Raw genomic sequence first — 22686 nt, 5'->3', positions numbered from 1 at the left:
GTAACTCTCTTCATTAGACCATTCTACCATTCCATAGTGTCAGCTGGGATTACAGGCATGAGCCTCCGCACTTGGCCCTCTAGGTATCTTAAAGTCAATCTTATCTCATATTATAGCATCTATTCTGGCCAGGCGCAGTGGCTCAGGGCTGTAATCCCAGCACGTTGGGAGGCTGAGGCGGGCGGATCACCTGAGGTCAGGAGTTCAAGATCAGCCTGGCCCATATAGTGAAACCCTCTCTACTAAAGATACAAAAAAATTAGCCGGGTGTCATGGCACTTGCCTGTAATCTCAGCTACTCAGGAGGCTGAGGTGGCAGAATCACTTGAACCCGGGAGGTAGAGGTTGCAGTGAGCCGAGATGAGCACCACTGCACTCCAGCCTGGGCAACAGAGCAAGATTCCATCTCAAAAAAAAAAAAAAAAAAAAAAAAAGATTTATTCCAGTGAGGGCAAGAACACTGCCTTCTGCATAATGGAGGGGGACCACTATAATCAACTCGCCTTGGCTGGTCCCTATGGTTAGAATGCCATATGGCTTGTTATTGGTCTCTGCTGTTGGCGGATTATCTCTTAGGGGACATAGTACCAAGATCTGCCGTGGTGAGAGAAAATATGTTTTGTTGAGCCCAGGCATAATTTCCAACTTGCCATCACGGCTACTGTGCTAATGAGTCCTTTTAGCAATTCCTGGGTGGCTTGATAAAGAGGCTGACTGACATTTGCAGAACCAGGTCATCTCGTCCACCCAATTACCAAGACCTGTCAGTGCCCTTTGGTGAGTGAACATTCACCAATTTGTAGTTTTGTTGATTCTCCCTCGTGTATTTTTGTTTCCTAATTTTCACTCTTACATTGATTATTTCTTTCCACCTTTTTTGGTGGCAAGGGGAGGTTGCTGTGACATTATTTTTGTAATTTCTTGAGTTGGAATCTTAGCTCTGTTTTTTCTTTCTTCTCTTCTAACGTATTACAGCTATAAATCTGCTTTAAATGCTACTTTAGCTGTATTCCACATTTTTTAAGGATAATTTTTTAAAGCAATTTTAGATTCACAGCAAAATTGAGAGGAAAGTAGAGAGATTCCCCATATACCCCCTGCCCCACACACGCATAGGCTCCCCCATTATCAAAATCCCCTGCCAGAGCAGTAGATTTGCTGTAATTGGTAAACCTATATCAACACATCATAATCACCCAAAGTCCATAGCTCGCATTAGGGTTTGCTCTTGGTGCTATTTCCACACATTTTGATTGTGTATTTTCTGTATTGTTCAGTCTACATTTTATCTAATTTCCATTATTAATTATGTTTTGAAATCTGTTCCTAAATTTCCAAGCTTTGGGAATTTTACCTTTCTGTTGATATCTAAATTAATTGTTTGTGTTTGGAGACATGTGGCCTGTATAATACTGATTCTTTTTATTTGTTGAGATTTGTTTTGTGGTACAGTGCATGGTCAATTTTTGAAATGTTCTCTATGTTCTTTAAACAACTATATATTCTCTAACTGCTGCATAAAGGATTCTATGTACATCTATCAGAACATGTCAGAACATGCTGATTGTGTTATTCAAATCTCCCATGTCTCTACTAATTTTTGTCTGCCAATTTATCAATATACTAGAGAGCTATGACTTTTAAAATACTCAGCTATCATGGTGAATTTTGCAATTGCTCCTTTTTTTTTTTTGTGATGGAGTTTCGCTCTCGTTGCCGAGGCTGGGGTGCAATGGCGCATGCAATCTCAGCTCACCGCAACCTCCGCCTCCCGGGTTCAAGCGATTCTCCTGCCTCAGCCTCCTGAGTAGCTGAGATTACAGACATGCGCCACCATGCCCAGCTAATTTTGTATTTTTAGTAGAGATGGGGTTTCTCCATGTTGGTCAGGCTGGTCTCGAACTCCCGACCTCAGGTGATCCGCCCACCTCGGCCTCTCAAAGTTCTGGGATTACAGGCGAGAGCCACTGCACCCAGCCTGCAATTGCTTCTTATAGTTTTGTTTCATGTATCTGAAGTGGTTACATCAAGGTAAAGAATTGCTATATCTTCCTGGTGAAATGTTACTTTTATGATTATATAGTAACTACATTTTAAAAATCTTAAAGTCTTATTTTTTATAGTGATACAATATACTAAAATATAATTTGCCACTTTACCATGTTTAAGTGTGCAGTTCAGTGACATTACTACACACAGGCATATTGTTGTGCAGCCGTCACACTATCCACTTCCAGAATGTTTTCTCATTTCAAACTAAAACTCTGTACCCATTAAACATGAACTCCCCATTATACTCTCCTCCCAGCCCCTAGTAATCACTATTCTATGTGTCTTAAAATAAATTTTTTTTGGGTAAAGATAGAGTCTCACTATGTTGCCCAGGCTGTCCTCAAATTCCTGGCCTCAGGTGCTGGGATCCTTCTGCCTTGGCCTCCCAAAGTGCTGGGATTACTGGTGTGAGCCACCACACTTGGCCCTCTATATATCTTGAAGTAAATTTCGTCTCATATTAGTATAGCAATACTATCTGATTTGTTATCTTTTTCCATTTTTTTACTCTTAGCCATTCTGTGTCATTATGACTTATAACAGCACATAACTAAAAGTTTTTATCCCGTCTGACAATTCCTATCTTTTAACTGGTGAGTTTAGTTCATTTACACTTGTTGAGTTTACTGACAAATTTTGTTTTATATATACCATCTTATTTTGTGCTAATATTTTCCATGCATCTCTCTTCCTGCTTTCTACTGAAATGAAAGTTTTTAAAATTCATTTTCTCCTTTATTGACTTGAAAGTTATATATATTCTATTTCTATTTCTTTCATGATTTGCCTTAATTTTAAATTAAAAATAATCATAATGGCTTAATCAATATTTCTACTCCCATTATAATATAATTCAAGAGCCTTGGAATACTTTAACTCTGGTTATATATCTCTCATATATGTCATTGTTGTTGAGTATTATAAGGCCGTCTTATTTTCGTGTTCGCAAATTAACCACTGTTATTATTGTTTGTACAGTCAATGCTTGTTTAGATATACTCACATGTTTTCCAATTTCTTTACTCACCATAAGTATTTTCCAAGCTCCTATTTTAATCTCATTTCTTTCTTATGGGTGGAAATTTTCATCAGCAAATTTCCTGAAGAAAATTCCTTCAGTGAAAGGTTTATTTGTGATAACAAATCTGTCTCGTTTGTCTGAAAATTTATTTATTTTATTTCTACTCTTGCATAATAGTATAGCTGAGTGAAGAATTCTTGATGGGTTTTTCACTCTGCACTTTGAATAAATTATTCATTGTCCCCTGTTCTGTATTGTTGATTTTGGAAAGTCTATTGTGAATGTAATTGTTGTTATATTGAATGTATTTTTCTCTCTGACCTTAGAATTCTTTCATTCATGGCAATATATATGGGTATAAATTTAGTTTAATTGATCCTGCTGAGGACTTGTATTATCTAAATCTGAGGATTCATGTCTTCTATTAATTCTGGTAAATTCTCACCCATAATCTCTTTGAATGTTGCCTCCCCCAGTTTTCCTTGTTTTCTCCCCCAAGAACTTGTAATATGTCTATGTTGTACCTTTTTATTCTCCAGTGTTTTTTTTAGCCTCTAATATTTCCTACCTTTTTATCTGCTTGTGCAATCTACTGGAAAATTTCATCATAACTCTCCTCCAACCATAATTCTCTTGTTACCTATGCCTAGATCTCTTTTTAGTCATCCATTTAGTGGTTTTTTGTTGTCGTTGTTGTTGTTTTTGAGACAGAGTCTCGCTCTGTTACCCAGTTTGTAGTACAGTGGCGTGATCTCAGCTCACTGCAACCACTGCCTCCTCTGTTCAAGCAATTCTTGTGCCTCAGCCTCCCCAGTAGCTGGGGCTATAGGTGTGCGCCACCATGCCTGGCTAATTTTTTGTATTTTTAGTAGAGATGGGGGTTTTGCCATGTTGGCCAGGCTGGTCTCGAACTCCTGGTCTCAAGTGATCTGCCTGCCTTGGACTCTATTTAGTTTCTTTTTAAACTTAAAAAAAGTTTGAAGTATAACACACATATATAAAAGCACATAAAGCATAAATGTATTATTGAAATAATTACTGTAGCTGAGTTACCGATCAAGAAATAAAATGTTGCCAGACTCCAAGTGCCTTCCACGCACCCCTTACTGATCACAGCTCTCTTCCTTTTCACTAAAGGTAACCATAACCCTGACATTTATGGGAATCATGTCTTTGCTTTAAAAAAAAAAAAGTTCTACCACATTCCTAACAATTAATACGCATTCTTAAACAATATAGTTTATTTTCTTCTTTTCTGAGCTTTTTTAGTTTTTTGAGACAGGGTCTCGCTCTGTTGCCCAGGCTGGAGTGCAGTGGTGCAGTCATGACTCACTGCAGCCTCGTCCTCCTGGGCTCACGCAATCCTCCCGCCTCAGCCTCCCAAGTAGCTGAGATTACAGGCATACTCCACAACTCCTAGCTAATTTTTGAGATTTTTGTAGAGACGAGGTTTTGCCATGTTGCCCAGGCTGGTCCTGAACTCCTGAGCTTAAGCAATCTGCCCGCTTCTACCTCCCAAAGTGCTGGGATTATAGGTATGAGCCACTGCATCCAGCCTTCTTTTCTGGACTTTTAAAAATAATAAAAACTGTATGTAAGTTTTTGTGTCTTGATATTTTGACCAATATTATATATTAATTATTCACCTCTATTGTTGTGTTTGGCAGATGCTTATTCATTTTTGTGTGTTTACAAAATAATTTACTGTCTAATACACTAAATATTTAGCTGTTTTACTGCTATAAACATTTTTTGTTTCCAGTTTGGAGCTGTTATGAACAATGCTGCTATGAACATTATGGTATCTGCTTAGTTCATTTTGTGCTGCTATAATGGAATCCGTGAGACTGGGTAGTTATAAATAACAGATATTTATTTCTTATAATTCTAGAGGCTGGGAAGTCCAAGGTCAAGGGGCCCACATCTAGGGAGGGCTCTCTTGCTGAGTTATCACATGGCAGAAGATGGAAGGGCAAGAAAGCAGGGGTACTGAACTCATCCCTTTATCAGAAACTGGCTCCTGAGATAACTAACCCACTCCCACAATAACATCATTAATCCACTCATGAGGGCAGAGCCCTCATGACCTAATCATCTCTTAAATGTCCCACCTCTCAACCCTGTTGCATTGTTCATTTCAACACATGAACTTTGGATGACACATTCACACCATAGCAATACCTGTATACTAGTGCATACAGGTGTGCATTTTTATAGTTTAAATACTTAGAAATACAATTGTTGGGTCCCAAGGTATGCATGCCTTCAATCTTATCAGATAATGCCAGACTGTTTTTCAAAGTTGTACTAAATTACACTCCTGTCAACAGTATATGAGCAACCCCATTCCTCAACAATCTTATCAATGCTTGGTGTTATTATTTATCTGATCTTTTAATTTGACCCAGTCTGGTGGGTACATAACAGTATCTTTGATAGATACTTTCTATCATAGAAATACTTTCTAATGAGTAATTTCATAAACTGACAATTAAATGATACACTTCTATCCACTTGATTTTTATTCTTAGCGACTCTCCTAGATATGGTCTATTGGCATTCAACATCCTTCTCATTCTCTTCTATTTACCTTTTCATATAAGAGGATCTAGAAAGCAAAACCAGCAAATACCTACCCACGTTTCCCAGGTTTGGGATACAAATTAGTTTCCACCAGAAAGATGTACTCATGAAGAATTTAGAGTGCAGAAGCAAGGCGGGGGCCACCTTTCTGAGGCATCACTTTTAGTGCTGCATCTATCTTTGCTAATGTGAAAGGCAGGTGTAATAATGACAATAAGTTGACCTGGACTTGCACTCCTCCAGCCCATTCGATGATTTGTAAGCACCTAATTCCCTGCTGTTTAAAATACATAGAGAAATTTCTTTTCAATCGGGACTCTGGCTGATACAATGACAATTGTACTTCACATAATTTAAGATACTCTCAAAGGTAAGAAGCACCATTATTTCACTGACATTAAGAAAGCCATTGTTGCAATTAAACTATGACAAGTACTTTCTTGACACTTAGAATTTTCCTCTATTTAAAGAGTTATTTTATTTTATTTTATTTGGAGACACATTTTGCTCGGCCACCCCGACTGGAGCGTAGTGGCACAATCATAGCTTACTGTAGGCTTGAACTCCTGGGCTCCAGCAATCCTTCCATGCCAGCCTCCCAAAGTGCTGGGATTACAGGTATGAGCCACTGTGCCCAGCCTAAAGAGTCATTTTAGACTTTAGACATTGGTGTTATAATTTATAATTTATAATCTCTCCCTTTACCAGTGGACAGATATTTTTTCTACCCTTTATTTGGGCTGAACTTTGATTCTTATTTCTACATGACCATTAAAACCCTTTGGTTACCAAGATCAGCAACTACCTCTAAACACACTCCAGGAAGCTCCAGGATCAGCTCCCACATTTGACATCCAGGTTTTTAGTTCTCTTCTTATTTTTGGTTCCTTGGAGGATTTTTCTTTTTTTTTTTTCCCATCAAGCTCAGCTGTGCATTTAAAAGAAAATTTTGTATTTTGGCCACTGTTTCTAGGTGCTTTATAATAAAATATTCTAGTTTGTTATAACACTAGAAACACAAGTCCATCTCATTACTATGGACTATAACATTTCCATTTAACAAATGAGAAAATTAAGTCTCGTAGAAGTTAAATAATTTCTCCAAATTCACACAGATAAAAAGTTGTGGGACCAAGATTCAAACTGAGATTTTTTGTGTCTAAAACTCATTCTCTTAGCATTGAACCACACCTAGGAAGACTTGCTTTAAATTTTCTGATACTACAGTAATCATTTGCATACTTCCAGCTGATTGAATGATTACATTCCTATCTATTATAACAGACTTGAGTTAATTTGTACTTTACCAAAATGCCACAATGAAACTGATGAATTTCTGACTGTGATATTTTTAAAATAGACTTCTGGGCTTGGAAGCCACTTTAAAGGGGCATCTTGCCATCCGCTTGCTTCAGACAGAGCCAACCTCCAGCCATTATTCACAGTCTCTGATAGATGATCATTTCCCTGGGATCTCAGGTACAATAGAAGACAAAGTATAAATTTTTAAAATCAAACTCTTGGCCTTAGTGAGTCTCACTGGCAGGGTTTTTCCTCCTTAATTCTGAACTAATTCTCTCCTGGACCTCCAGCCACTCTGTCCACGGGAGAGGGAAAAAAGAGCTTTCCTTGCCCTCTTTACATAGCATATCTGCCCCTCCCCATTACTGAGTAACCACATACCCCTATGGGATTACTCAAATCCTTTCAGCTTTCTCTTCTTTCCTCCTTTTTGGTCATGAATTTTGTCCTTGGCTGTAACTCCTGATGACTTATCTCCCATTAATGATGCTGACATACAGGACCCAGATAAAGTGCTATATAAATGCTAAGTAATCACAGCCAGGCTGGACTTTGTGATACAGGTTATCTCAGGCTGCTGTGTTATGAGATCAGCCCCCTGTTGACATTCAAGGTGAAGTTTACCAGCTGCAAACCTTTTTTTTTTTTTTTTGCCGTGGAATATTGTGACAAGTGCTAATTCTCTACCACGGGCCTTGAAAAGAAAGCATGCAGGCCTGTCGGAGGGTGGGAAGCAAGGGGAGGGAGAGCATTAGGACGAATACTTAAGATATGTGAGGCTTGAAACCTAGATGATGGGATGATAGGTGCAGCAAACCGCAAACCACCATGGCACAGGTATACCTGTGTAACAAACCTGCATGTTCTGCACATGTATCCCAAGACTTAAAGTAAAATAAAATAAAATAACAAAAAAAGAAAAGAAAGCATGCTATTATTTGATGGTCTGTCTGTTATTCAATATACATATACATGTAGAATATTAAGGTATATTGGTATATACTATAGACTTTCAGAATGTGGCCACTCTAGGAGACGTAAGCAAATTCTCTTGCTGGGTATTGGTGGTGGGGGTGAGAGAGATCCAGAGAGAAAAGGGCCCAAGCATCTCTTATAGTGGAAGTGGGCGCACCCATAACAGACAAAGAGTGGATCTGCTTAAAATGTAAAAAAAAAAAAAAAAAATGTTTTGACTACCCAATGTCAAATGGCCAACGTACTTAATTTTTTTTCACTGACTTAATTAAATCATCTTATTGTTGTGACATTGTGTCATAATCAAAGCACTGATTTCCAAGATTTGTGTGAAACAGGTGACTACAGACCTGTTCATTCTCAGGTTTTGAAAGATAAACTTTTCTGTCATTAACTCCTTAGTCCTTACAATGTCAAAAATCATATTTGGAGTTTTGTCATTAGAAAACAGAACTGAAACATTGTTTGGACATTTTGTAGACAATTGTGGTCATCCTCTAATTTTCTGGGCACTTGGATAATATGTGTGAAAGAGACAGACAGAGAGATATCTTACACATATGTGTGTGTGTGTGTATGTGTGTATGTATATATATCCTAAGACTATAGCTAGAAGAAACTTTAGATTTTATAGACAACTTTCACACTTAATAGAGGAAGAATCAGAGTCAGACAGATGACTTACTGAAGAATATTTTACCATTAGGAGACAGATGTGGACTAATAATCCTTATCTTTTGACTCCAGTGGGATTCAGTGCACTTTCCTATACAGTACACATACTAGTAGGGGCTAGAGACTGGGACTAATAGTCCCAGTTAATAGTTCTTTCAGAAAACGAGGCATTATGTTGCTTGAAGGAGCTGGTAAGCTGGCATTCTTTCTTATAGACAAAAGAATAGATAAGATGATTTAAATGCCATTTCAAATCTACTTTTCTTTTAGTCTTTCCTATAGCATACCTATGAAATGGATGGCAGTTATTCAATAGAATTTGTGTCTTTTCCATATTTAAAATATGTCTTTGTACATGTGCACGTCTAATATTCAAATGAATGTTATTCAACATCTGCGTGTGTGTATGTGTATATGGAGTAGAAGGCTTTGTATTATGTTTTCCTGCATGGGTGTATATTACTCAGACCCTCTCATGAGTCTGCCTACTAATTTAATGTATTAGTTTATTGTTACATCATTCCTATACTTTTCTAAAGCGCTTCAGATGCAGCCCAATCAGAACATAAAAACACATGTGCAAGCAGCCTTACACACACACACACACACTTGCACACAAGGAGACATATACAGATATGTGCTACCACACATTCCCTAGATCTTCCTTGCATACCCCTGCTATAGCTGGGCAGACATTATTGTCACTTCAGGCTGGAACAAGTGAAGCAGCCTGCTTTTTCTGTTTATGCTGTACAGCTGATGACAGATAACTGCATCACGCTCATCTGCTTAGACTTTGCCTCTTTTCTAAAGGGCGGCCAGAACAAAAGCTTCTTCCTATCAGCATTTTTGTAAGAAACACCTTTTCCCAGAAATCCCTATTTGGTTCATACTGTCCTGCCAGATTTACAGTTCCTCGGTTTCCCAGCCTCTTCTCCCTGACTCCCTAATGTAGAATTTCTGCTCAGCCAGACGAGTGCCTTCTCTCCAGCAGCACATACCTTGTCCTCTCCAGGCTCTAAACTGCACAAGCCATTGCCCAAGTTGGGACACAAGTCTTTTCCTACTTCTCCCTTGGGCCCCTTTTCTGCTCTGCTCCCCATGTGTCTCTCCCCTCTGAAGGAATGACTGTCTTGTCTGATTCATCTCGCTTCTGCTGCAGCTCCCGCTCCTCCTCCTCCCTGCATTGTGGTCCCTCATTTCTCTTGTCACTCAATCTTCTCACCTTTCTTTCTGCCTGGGTCCTGAGTATATGCTCCATCTCCCTGCACAGATAGGGTGTGGCTCCCCACATTCAGGAACTGGCTTCGTCTGGTTTCCTGGTGCTCCCCTCCCCCAGCCCAGGCAATGCCTTGTTCCTGACAGAGTGTTGACTGACAGACTGGCTGGAGTTGAAGCTCAGCCTTAATACTTCTTCCATCTCTTTTCTTGATTAATTTGATGTGTTTGGCATCACCTCTGCTGCTGGAGGGGTATTTTCTAGGAGGCAGAAGAGTGTCGGAGGCCTTGCTCCTTTTCCTTCCCTTCCCAGATAGACTAGTATTTCAATCTGACAGCTCCCAGCTGGTCCTCTGGCTATGGAGCATTGAGTGTTTATTTTCCTGATGTTTTTATTCCAAAGTCTTTGCCAGGGTCATGTTGTTGAAATCCGCCAAGTGACAGCAGCCCCTGACCCTGCTACTGAATCCGAACACATTTTACAGGTACAGCTATTGTCAGAAAATTACAGAAGCCAAAGGCAAAAAAAAGAGGCCTTGAGAGGTCATCTTGGATATGCCCCTGTTTCCAGTCTAGTTTCTGCTCAGGTAAATTAGAAAAGACCCAGTTTCAAAGTGCTACACAAGGGAAATGGATGTCCCACTCTTAAATCCCACTCCATTATCTAGCGATTCCCACCATCAGAGTGTTTCATTATATGGACCCACAACCTCACCTTTGAATGCCAGGCCCTTTCCACTTCTGTTGTTGCCAGAAAGTTGATGATGATGAATATAACCCACTATATACTTGAAAAAGAAAATTAGATTAGAAATAATCCAGAGAAAGCAGTCATCCATGGCCAAGTGGTCATCCATGATGGATAATTCAATCTTCAACACAATCTACATTCTTTCCGAAGACCAGGGTAATTTCCAGACTGACTTAACTGTTAACCATGAACATCCAAAATCCTCCCTGGCTCACAGTGGTAAGTAGGTTTCCAAGTCTGGATTAGTCTTACCCTTAGATTTAAATGTTTTTTATCTGCCCACATCCCACTCTATGGCTCTTCCCCCAGCCCAGGCTGAGAGAGTGCTGGTGCCACTCAATGGTGTCCACACATAATAAGGGTCTGTGTAATGCCAAGCAACCGGCTGTAAGCAAGAGAAAAATGTTATCTGGCTAATCCATCCACTTGTTAACATATATTTGGATATTTGGAAATAATCCAATGAAGGACTGAAGTTTTCCTTTGTCAGCATGTAGGCAGTCCTAAAATATCATAGTCAAGCAATGTCCATAGACAAAGTTAACTGCATCATTAACACTTCTTTTTTTCACTTGGCATGCTATATCTGACAGGCTTTCTCCCCACCTGGTGACCCAACGCTGGTCTGAGTGGCTTGGCACTCATTATAAAGAGAGATGCCAATGTCTCAAAAGTGCCAGAGAGTCTGGCAGACTGCCTAACTATAAGGCAGCTGCTGTGATTTCCATAAGAGAATAAGCAGAATGCAAAACAAAACTGCAAGAAGGAGGCTGCCCAGTTCTTGTTGTTGGCAGGGGCCAAAAAAGCAGGAACTCATTTCCTCATCTCCTGTGACTGGGTCTAGCCTACATATCCAGGGACTAGGAGGGAGAAATTTGGGTGAACCAATGCAAAAGAATGTATTCTCATCACCTCTGGAAAAAAATGCTTTTGTGCCAGCTGTTTTTCCAAGGGACCAACTGGAGCTATTACCATACAATCTAGTGAAATGAATGGTGGTTCTTTACTTAGATCTGGAAATATATCAAACTGAACAATTCAGGAAATCTATGGTTTTGGTAGTGAGTTGCCAAAACTCTGCTTTATTTGGTGCTATGCAGTTTCAACTATAGTAGCCCTGATCTAGTTGGCTTATCTCTACAATTCAAACCATTAGAAAACGGTTTGAGTCAATCCTTCACTCTCTTCATCCCTTGAAACCCTAGTGAGTCTGAAACAACAGATAAGGGTCGGGGGGGTGTGGGGGAAGAAGAGAAACACAAGGTTAAAAAATTACCCCTCGTTCCTTCTACACGCATCTAGGCTAAAGCAAACTTGAGTGAGGGAAGGAAGAAAATATCACATTAAACCGAGCTCAAAGTCTTGAAGCTACATTGCACTGGACATTCTCCCTAAGATTTGAAATTGTGTATATGACTTGAAGTTGTTACAGGATTGTCTATTACCTAAGAGCAGGCAGAAGAGTCTGGGGCCCCCTGGAGTTTTAATCCAAGAGCCAAGAAGTGTTAGCTAACATCCATTGACATTGATAAAGGGTGGCAGAACACAAAAATGAAATTGTATTTCGCCTTTTAAAGAGTAAAGGATGGACTGGGATATGATTGTAAATAAACCCCAAAACATATAGTCACTTAAATACAATAGAAACTTATTCCTTCCTCAGGTAAAGTCCTAGGCAGATGATTCTTGCCAGTGGGTGGCTGCCCTCTCCATGTGCTTCAGGGATCCAGGCTCTTCCTATCGCGTGTCTGAACTATTCCCTAGGGTGCCATGGTGGACATCCTCACAGAGGAAGAAGACAGAGAGCACAGAGGAGAATGGGAACACACCCACTTGTTAAAAGCTTTGGCCAGGAAACGGCACATGCATTCCATTAATTAGAACTAAGTCACACATCCATATGAAACTGCAAAAAATGCTGGGGGTGTAGTCCAGCTGCAGGCCCAGGATTTGGAGGGAGCAGTTGCTATATCTTTATCATGGTTGAAATTTTACTGGCTTCTGTGTCCAGTGGCAAATTTGGATATAGAAGATCCTCATGGGGTACCAGACGTTCAACCATCATAGGCAGCAATCTTATGAGAGTACTTCTTTCTCCAAAAGGAAGGTCATCACTCCCCAAAGGGACTTTTCTCTGAATGGTGCAGGTTGATGGATGGCGGGGAGAAAAAAAGGGACTGGGAGAGAAAAGGATTTCTGTGAAAGAGCAGAGCAAAGGTAGCCATGCTCAGCTGCCTCTTGAAGATAAGGAAGGCTCCTGTAGCTTGACTACTGAGACCCACTCGCGGGAGATTTGTTCCTTCCCCCAATGGAACTTCTCATCCCTTGTGTAATGAATATGCACCTGAAACTCCTAGGTCTCAGAGAGCCTGGAAGTGAACACGACCCTAAAATATCCGAGCTACCAAAAACAATCTGGTAAAATGTGCCACTGGACACAGAAGCCAGTAAAATCCATGAAGGCAGAAGAATTGCCTGGCCCTTCAACCCCAAATAAAATAAACATATTTTACATCTTATTAATTCCAAAACTGGATTCAATTTTTTAAAGTGCCGCATTCTGGTGAGATCAGAAGACACATCTGGCAAGAATGAGGTCATTACAAGAAGAGTTTGACTATTTATAATAATAATAATAAAGAAACACCCGCCGCCCTTGGATTCTCACTCGGGGTGGGGAGCGAAGAGCTTTGCAGGACCCATCAAGGAAAGCAAAGATTCTGGCAACACAATTCCCCCTGTTAACTATATTCCCGGCCTCTAGGTCGCTATTTAAACTAAAAGGGCGTCTCCATTCTCCCCCAGAGGTACCGTTCTACAGCCGCACTCACTACTTTATCCATGTCTGTGTGCAGTGAGCATTTTTCTGTTCTTCTAGTTTCACTGGAGTTTTATTTTATGCACCCTTCCCCTGCCCCATTTCTTGAGACCAGCTGGACCGCATGCTGGAAAAACAAAACAGGAGAGAGGGGAAGTTCCCTCAGATTCCAAAGCAGAACACAACCAAGGCTTCCTAAGTAAATGAAAAGGACTTGGAGAAGACATAACACTTCAGTGTAGACACTTAAGTTGAAATTTCTGCCCCGTCGTTCCAATGCCATGAGGGAGAAGGACCCCTAAAATCGCCTTTGGCGTGTGCAGCTCTGAGCGTTACAACGATGCAAAGTGCGGTCTTTGGAGGATGCGGGAGTCAGTAACCCCTCAATTCACTCTCGCCGTTCCTTCTCTCCAGTCTGCGCGAAAGCCAGGTCCGAGGGCTTCGAAGATCTGGGGGACCCGAGCTGCGCACAGTGGCGGGAAACGAGCGGGCTCAGCTGGCCGGGCCGCGTCCCCTAGCCACCGCCCGCCCGCCCGCTGCTCTGGCCTCCGGAGAAGCCTGGAGAGGGGCCTGCGCCTCTTGAAAAATGGCTTTTGGGGGCGGTAGGTCTCGGGAGGGCGACTGGGGAAAGTGACTTGCCGCGGCTTCTAGTAGAGACGTTGGTGCGGGACCCAACTCCTGGGGAAGGCGGGGAGCGCTGGGCGGATGCCTGGCCCTAGTGCGGCGCCAACACATACAAGTTCGGCTGTGAATGTTTGAAAGTGTAAGTTTCTCTCGGATTGATTTTTTTTTCCTTTAAATGTATCCCCTTCAAAAAAAAAAAAAAAAAAACCACAAAGACGTGGACAGGCAGGCGCCACCCGGTCTGGGAGCTGAGGTTCGTGACTGCTGCCGATTTCGTTTGGTTCAAGTTGAGAAAATAAGGGTCTCCCCGTCCCAGGCTGGGAGCGTGGGGACTTCCGTCTCTGGACTGTGCAAACCGTCCGGGGCTGCCTCCCTGACTGGCATGCTCTCCCCGCCGCCTGAAACCTAGGGAAGGTTTCCTGGAGGCACTGGACTCCAGATCCCTGCAGGGCGGGACGGAGAAAAAGCCCTGAATACCACTGCCCACACCCCTCCAAGTCGGGAGCCCCCACGCGCCAGTCGAGCCTACGCAGCTGTGGGGTGGGAAGGAGAATACAAGTCCTCCGCCAAGAACTCCCCCACGCAGCTCCCGCCATTCCCTCCGCCTGATTTCTGCTGGAGGAGGTGGTCAGTTTGCAGGGGCAGAATACGAAGCCTCCGGGGAATTAGACAAGACAATATTCCTGAGCTCTTTGAACGGCCCAGGTAGAGAAGAAAATTAAACAATGTAACTCATCTCTCTGCAAGTAAAGATCTAGAGCGAGATTAAGACCCTCATCCCCGGCTTTTCCTCTGAAGCTCCCCCAGAATAAGCCCGCAGGTTAGAGCTGGCTAGGTCAGGGAGTGCAAGAAGAGGTGCCTTTCGACATGGAGAAAGAGTACTCTCCCCCACAGATTTTGATACTTGATGCTGAAGCTACCAAGTAAAGGTTGAAGAAATGTTGGAGAGGGAGGTGCGGCGGGTGGGGATGTTCCTTACTGTCCTAGGTATTTGTAACCAAGGTAGATTTTGAAGTTATTACAAACATGTTCCCTGTTCAAATAGCATGGACCCCATTCTCCAGGCTCCACTGTGTGAGGCGGGTTTACAGCCTCAAGGTTCTCCCTGAGGTTGGGGATAGGGAACAACGCTAATCCTGCATTATAAAAAATAAAATAAAATAAAAATCCTGAAAGCTTAATTATCGAATAATTCAGATAAGTCCTCCTCCCGTCACTCACCTTTTGATTATTTGAATAATTCAGGAAAATGCAAATTCTGATTGTTTGTGGAGACTCATCATCGCTGGACAGTAAAAAGAGAGAGAAACAAGGAAAATCTAATAGAGAACAGCGCTCCAAGATGGTGAAATGGGTCTTCTGTGCATTTTTCCTTGTGTAGAAAGACAGAGTTGCCTTCCTGGGCATTATTTCCTGGAGGATATTGTATCTGTTGTGATAAAATGTAGAGTTAGATCAAGTCACCAAAATGCATATATGTGTGTGTGTATATATGTGTGTATATACACGAGAGAGAGAGAAGAGGGAGCAAACATGGGTTTCTACTTGTGTCTATGAAAAATTTTATTTCTTGGCAGAAAGAATATTTGGGCTCCATTTTGTTTGTTTGTTCTTTGTTTTTTTCCAAGAAGATCATAGCTGGGTAGGACCAGTCTCCTCCACATAGTTTTTAAGCTGAATATGCACTTGCAAAGTGAAGTTGGGGCATCACCCACATAGCCTTCAGGTGGAAACTAGACTTGAAACTGCAAATTCAGATTTGTCTTCCAGGTGTACTGGCAGAGCATCTGAGATCCCCTGTTGGCTTCACAGCCTGAGGAGTGAGCCCAGAGAAGCCAGGAGACTGCAGTGGGTGTCTCCGGACCTTGCAAAGAACTCACTTTCCTAAAGGCTGAACTCAGAGCTAGACACCCTGAAGGATCAAGTCATCAAGGATCAAGGAGCAGTCATGTTTGATGGGGAGAGGGTTGGTTGGGCTTTCTTCTTCCCAGGATTAACCACATTTGGGAAACTTTTTTCAAGGGTGAGGGTGAGGCTAAACTTTGAAAGGTAGTGAATCCGCTTTTCTTATTGGTAATATTTGGAAGGAAAAATTCACCACTGTTTATGACCTTGCCCCTACTACTTAAAGTACAGAGCATTTTAAAGATAAGACTTAAAATAGGAAATTTGTAGACCCCAGTGCACCAAGTTTAGAAGTAGATTTGAAACATGACCAACTGTAAGTGCATATTGTCATTGTAGGCTTCTGTATAAGACATAACCATGCCATTTCATATGTATTATATTCAGCAAATGACAACAAATACACAGCCACATCAAAATTAATAATAAGATTCCTGAGAGCTGAATAGTTTGCTTTCTTCCTTTGCCGTTATTCCAGCTAAGATTAACCAGCTTTTCAGAAGTCTATTATCATGGTTTCTTTCCCTTTGGTTCCCAGCCCTTGCCCACCACCTCCTACTTCCCCACATTTCTTTTTGAGCCCGAGATTCACTCAACCTTCTTTGACAAATCTTTATAGGTGTATGATTATCTTTGTCACACTTTCCTACCCCAAAACTGGGCATAAACAACAGAAAATAGTCTTTTTATTCCTTTGTTTCCCCATTTGGGAGGACCCCTTTCCACAGGGACCTGTGAGGGGAGAAGAAAGGGAAGGCTGATTCTTGGTCTTGGCAGTGGATGTTGCGAAGAGAAATTGGCAGTCAGGATGTATCCCTCTGGAGGCACAGGGACCTAGCTCCCGACGCTCCGCGTCTGTTCATACAAGCATGCTCATGAATGCCCAGGCCCTAGGGTGAGTCCGCTGTCTACCCACACACTCAGAGCTCTCCAGGAACTTACTTGAGTCTCTCCTACCCCCACAAATAAATGTACCCACCTGTGTGCTCAGCAATAGGTGCACATAACGTGCACACAGGGCATCAGTCAGGATTGCGTGTGTGACTATGCCTGCCCCACTGGACCTGCTCTAGCGCCAGGTAGTGGCGCGGGTGCTTCCTAGTGCGGGCACTCATCCTGCCGCTCTCCGGTCGGCCATTTATTGTCTTGTGGGGAAGGGCTTTCGCCAAGAAACTTGGTCTGGGTTAGTGAAATAAAATACTAAACAATTACTATATGTAAAATTTTAAAACCAGCATATTACAATAAACTAAGGAACTCTCTGTCTTGGGAGAAATCCACAGGAAAAGGAAGAGAAGGAGTTAGATGCTGGCGCCGAGTTCCTGGCGGAGCCAGGCGGCGGTGACTCCTCAGGCTGAGCGGAATCGCCATCCAGGCGCCGGAAACGACCCGAATCCCAAAATCCGTGGAAGAAAATTGCGCTGAAAGAACAGAGCCAACGCCCCCGTCCTGCCAAGTTTGGCGAGACGGCAAGTTGGTTTCAGGAGCACAGTGCCGCTAAATGATGCCTAAGAGAAAAATTCTCCCAGAGAATTGTCTGGGAGCAACAGCAAAGACATGGTGTTTTTATTCTCTTAGACATGGTGTTTTTATTATCTATTAAAAATACAACTCTAAAAAGCATCTCTGCACTTACATATACCTACATACCATTTCCGTTTAATGGCTGACTGCATTAGAAAACAACATGAATGGAAATGCACTAACAAAGCATCTGTACTAATACACATCTTTACCCACAGAACTATACGTTGGTCAAGCCTCCCCCCATCTCAGCATGAGCATAAACACAATTAAAGCCTTTAAGCTTTTTCATTAAACATAACTATGTTGTCATATTCAAAGAATATATTATTTTTTAAAAATTGTAAGATTGTTACATGGATAATAAGGTAATCCTAATTATATGGATATGGGTATCTGAGGGCACATTTCTTATGTTAATATTTATCTGAAGTTCCTATAACACCAAACAAAACATGTATTACATACTTTCTTGTCTAGAAATAAGTCTATAATAGATAAGAGGAATAAATCTGTATTTCTTCTTTGGAGGGAAATTCATTAATAAGCCAAGCACTGAAAAGAGAGCTACAAGTGCTTTAAATCACAAATACAGGCTATAGCAGACTATTCTCCCAAGGCCTTGGAGTAGGAGAAGAATTGCACAAGGTCCCCTCTTTTTGGGCTTTAAGAAATGCAGCTCTGCAAACTTGAGGATGTTCTTCTTTCCCAGCTATTTGCTTATAGTGGTTAAGCCTAAGGAGAGATGACTGCCTTTGAATAGAGCAGTTGGGTCTTTCCCAAGCTCACAGTCTAACAATGTTTTCTTCCTTTTCATGTCCACCTCACCAGCCTGCCCCAACCAGCACCCCTGTTACAACACCCACAAATGTCTCCATACTACACAAGCACAATGCATACTTGTTTTAACACATGTTCCACAGCATGTGCACTGTCCAAAAACCAGGACTTAGCAATCATGTTCCCCGGAAATGCTAAAGACTATCAAATTCGAGGTGTCTGGGGTGGTCTCTTTGCCTTGAAAGATATTTCCTCTGATCTGAGTTAAATTTTTTCTGACTATGCAGGTGATACATAATTCCAATATTTTGGAAAAGGAAAAATGAATGCCCCCATTCTCCTTTCTAGTTCCTTAGACTTCATCAGCTTTGCTGCATGTACAAGGCAACACCACGGCTAAGATTTAAAAAGTGCCTCTAAATACTCCCTGAAGGGGGGAAATTTGGATGAGAGGGAGGAGGCAGTGAGGGAGGGAAAGTTTAACAGTCCCCAACCCCAAGGATATCAGAGTGATAGTTTCCCTCCAGTCACCAAAACTGTACCAAATTATATATGTTTAGGATGATTTAATTAATTACTACCAGCAAGAATCTCGTCCCAGATACCCAAATTGACAAGCTCCCTTCTACCTTTCTGTTCCATAGATCCCAGTCAAGGTTAGCCATTTTAGCAAAAAGGTGTTTCTTTCCCCCTTTAGTTGAGCCTTGGGTCTCTCTTCCCTCTCTTTTGGAAGTGGAGGGGTTAAATTTTCTTTCTTTTGATGAGGCATCTTTTGAAAGTCCTTTAATTTCTTGTGTTCTGCTCAGTGATTTTCATATTAGAATGTGCCTTGGCTGCAACTGCTGAGGTGTCTGGTCATGGAGAGAGCTAGGCTGTGATCCATCTAGGATATAATTTTTCCTCTTTCCTGTGATGAAATATATATATATTCCTTCCATTATCTCCCTTTCAGGACCCCACCAAATTCCAGTTCCCACACCATGGTGGGACTAAGGAGGCCCCTCACCTCATAAGAGGTGAAATGCTCGGCCCTTCAGCTATGCCTTTTGTGTTTGGTCATTCTTTGGGACAGGTTAACCAGTGCACTTTGACCCAGAAGAATGCCGTATTGAGGCCCATCCCCTCCCTGCCCTAAGAAAAATGTTATTTTCCATATCTGTTTTTAAAGTAACTGGAAATCTTTTAAAAGAAGGAAAAAAAGATTGGCTGGTCTGCCTCCCTTCTAGGAGCCTCAAGCCTAAACTTTAAAAGATGAAGGTAATGATCGAAAGTGATAAATACCTTTTCCAGGCATTCGGTTTGTTGGCTTTCTGACCAAAAGGGGCTTTTGTTAGGTCTCTACGAGGAAGCCAAATTCAGCCCCCAGCAAATACTCCTCCACCTCTTCCCCATACCCCCTCAGCTCTCTTGTCTAATTTGAAAATGAACTTGGACTTCCCTCTCAGACAGGCCCTAAAACCGAGAGAGATTTTATTTGTCTGTTTCTGAAGGGCTTCCTAAAAGGGGAAGCGTGTTTAGTGGGAAGGGAAGGGGACAGGAGGCCTTTTCCCCCAGTAGAGGACAGGGTGGGGGTAGGGGATGTAGTGAAGCCAGAAGGCGGGAGGAGATACTTTGTTAATTTATTAACTCTGTGTTTATTCCCTGAACTTCTTTTGTCAATGAAAGGTAAGAGTAGGGAGGGGGCCAAGTGACAGACTGAGATACTGCCCCAAAAGAAAAGGGGGTGGATGGGGTAAGGGCTAGAAAAAGGCTGAGGAAGGAGGGGATGAGGAGGGTTGGGGAAGGGGCTCTGTGATGAGCTTGGCAGGGCTAGGAGCGCGGGGAAGCTGTGAAAGAAAGAGGACTGGGGTTGGGGACTCCAGAAGCCTCCAGAGGAGGCATTCTGACAGTTCTCCATGGAAGGGGCCACTTGACGTCCCCTGACCAAACCCAGTACACCACCAAGCAGAGTCTGCAGCTGGGGGCATCCTGGAGGAGATACCAGGAGAAGATTTGTGATAGCCTAAACTTGGACCCCCTGTATGGATCCCTGCAGAGCCAGAGAGGAAAAGGTCTTCCGGGTGACCCCAAACCTTAGCCAGCACTGCAAGTCCTAACTAGGCAGCAGAGAGGAATGGATTTCTCTGATATCTACCACAGGAAAATAAGTGGGGCCTGGAGGTAGGCAAGTTTGGGTTTAAGAGCGGAAAACTCTGAAACAAGGAGCAAAGTGATGCTTCAGCTACCCTGGTCCCATCTTCCCTCAAGCTGGGGGCCTAGGGAGGGAGAACACTAAAGGTGGAAGATGCCAGGATGGCAGCCGCTGTCCAGGAGGTGAGTTCCCAAGCTAGTAGAAGAGGCCTAGTTGCCATTTTCAGAGGCTGGGCTGTGGGAGTAGAGAGATCAAAGTAGAGCAGGTTCCAGAGGGATCCAGGAGCCTGGGAGGTGGCATCCATGTCTGCAGGGTCCATGGCTGCAGGGACGAAGGGACCTCCTGGAGCCCAGAGAAGTGGAGGGAACGGAAAAAGGAGGGGAGGGTATTGGGCAGGTCCAGGGAGCTCCAGGATCAGCCAGTTTTCTTTCCTTCTCTACCAATATCACCCTCTGCAGCCCATCAGGAATTTTCTCCAAGCATGTGGGAGGGTCTTCCCACACTGACACACCCTCAAGGGTATACCCCCTCATATGCCCTTTCTGAACCCCCAATCCCTTCCTATAATTGGCCTCTCTCAAACATCCCTTTCTTGGCTAGCTCAGGCCCTGTCTTCCTCTATCCTCCACAAATCTCCTCTTCCATCGGCAGCCTGAACCTTGGACAGGAAAGGGCCCCCAAACCCTTTGCCTGCCCTATAAGGCCCCAAGTCTGGGCCAGAATCCAGACCCCATGGTGGTGAGGCTCTTTGTTCTCCTACAGCCTCAACCCACCCCCACCTTTTTTAAAACTGGAATTTCTCCCATTAAAAGTGGGTTGGGGGAGCAGGAGCTTCAGCGCTTTAAGCTCCCCCCCCCGCCCCCCGCCCATATGGAGGAAACAGAGAAAAGGGCTGCAGGGAGAGAAATCATCTGACACCCAATTTTCAGAGGAGAAAATCTGGGCATTGAATAAGGGACACAGCAACGCCATTTCTTTCATCCTTTTCCCTAGCCTAGCATTGAAGCTACACCCAGCCCTCAAATGTGTGCATCAGGCTTGCACCCTCCGCTTGCAAATGTTGCTAAGTTACACCTCTGACTTCGTCTTAGATACAGTGGGGCATGAATTCCACCCCTCGACTTCAAAAAGACACAGACATCTGCTTCTTCATTTTTCTATATTTTCCTGGGGGATGTCTTTGTAAGTAGCGTAGGAAGAACATGTAAATTAAAAGTGTATACAGACAGACAAGCAGAGACCTTTATTTGCATACAGAGGATTTAGGCAGAGAGCTGGGTATCTTTAGGAACTCATTTGGGCTGTGTCCACAAGGCCGTGTGCTGAAACGGTGCAGGCAGCCTGCACCCATCCCTAAACTCACAGGCACGCAAGCGCATGCGCACACACACATACACAGACGCTTCCCGTGAAAAAGCATATTAAATATCTCCTTTCTGTGTTGGAGCATTTAAAAGAAAACATTTCAGAGTTGAACTTAGCCGAGAGCTTGGTTTATGAGCTGTAGCTGAGGGCAGAGTGGCTTCTGCCGCTCCGCGGTTGTAGAAGTCCCTTTGAAAAAGCAGCCGAAAGCAGAGCCGGGGCTTCCCGACGAGGCTGAGGAGCCGTTTTCCATTTTCCTTTCGTATAATTAAATGCTCCGTCTTTCTCCGCATACCAGCAGCTGGATTTTCTCTAAACTTCATCCACAGTCAAACCTCACTGCCTCATCCCCGAAGGCCGGCGGGGCGCGCCCGGGTGAGCACCGCAGCCGAGGGTTTCAGCGCCAGGCCCTGGAAAGGCTTTCTAGGGCGAGATCGCCTTGGAGATGTAATTACTACGTTTCTAGTGGTGCATATTCTCCTGGAGTGTTTAATTTGATTTTACTTGTGTCTCAGCGAGATCCACATTTTTTTTTCGGGGGAAGGGGAAGAAACCACCCCAGGCTTAAAGTTAATTAACCAGCAAGGCTTTACTTTCCACCGCCCTCCTGCAGGCTCTTGCCTCGGCGCCTCCCTTCCCGATCCCGGCTCGCCCCAGACTTGGAGACTGCGTTTGCAGGCGCGAAAGGTCTTGGGGAACCAAGCAAAAGAAGAGGGAATTGTTCAGAGCAAGCGGACTTCCCCAGCCGCCTTTAGCGCCCTTAGCCCAAACTTTCCCCTCCAGCCTTCCCACTCCTCGAAGTCGCTTTAGGGGCCTACAACTTCGGCTGGTCTTCTTGAGGAAGAGGACTATGGTTCCCTTTCTTTCTTCTCGCCACTAAATTTTGGCCGCATAGTGCTCCTAATAAATGGAATTGTAAAGTTGCCGGATTAATTAAATCTATATCTCATTGCAATAGGAATAGT

At 43.0% G+C, this 22686-nt stretch overlaps 1 long non-coding RNA gene across 1 annotated transcript in view; it reads left to right on the top strand.

Annotated features, from left to right (window-relative positions):
- LOC129393503 (uncharacterized) overlaps nucleotides 1–16310 on the top strand; it is an 81750-nt gene extending 65440 nt beyond the window's left edge. The window contains exon 3 of the long non-coding RNA XR_010108823.1: nucleotides 15790–16310. This is a non-coding gene — a long non-coding RNA (uncharacterized LOC129393503). The remainder of the gene's footprint in view (nucleotides 1–15789) is intronic.
- Nucleotides 16311–22686: the final 6376 nt, after the last annotated feature.

This window comes from Pan paniscus, chromosome 10 (genome assembly GCF_029289425.2).
Source record: "Pan paniscus chromosome 10, NHGRI_mPanPan1-v2.0_pri, whole genome shotgun sequence".
Taxonomy (NCBI): domain Eukaryota; kingdom Metazoa; phylum Chordata; class Mammalia; order Primates; family Hominidae; genus Pan; species Pan paniscus.
This window is presented reverse-complemented; position numbering and strand designations above follow the sequence as displayed.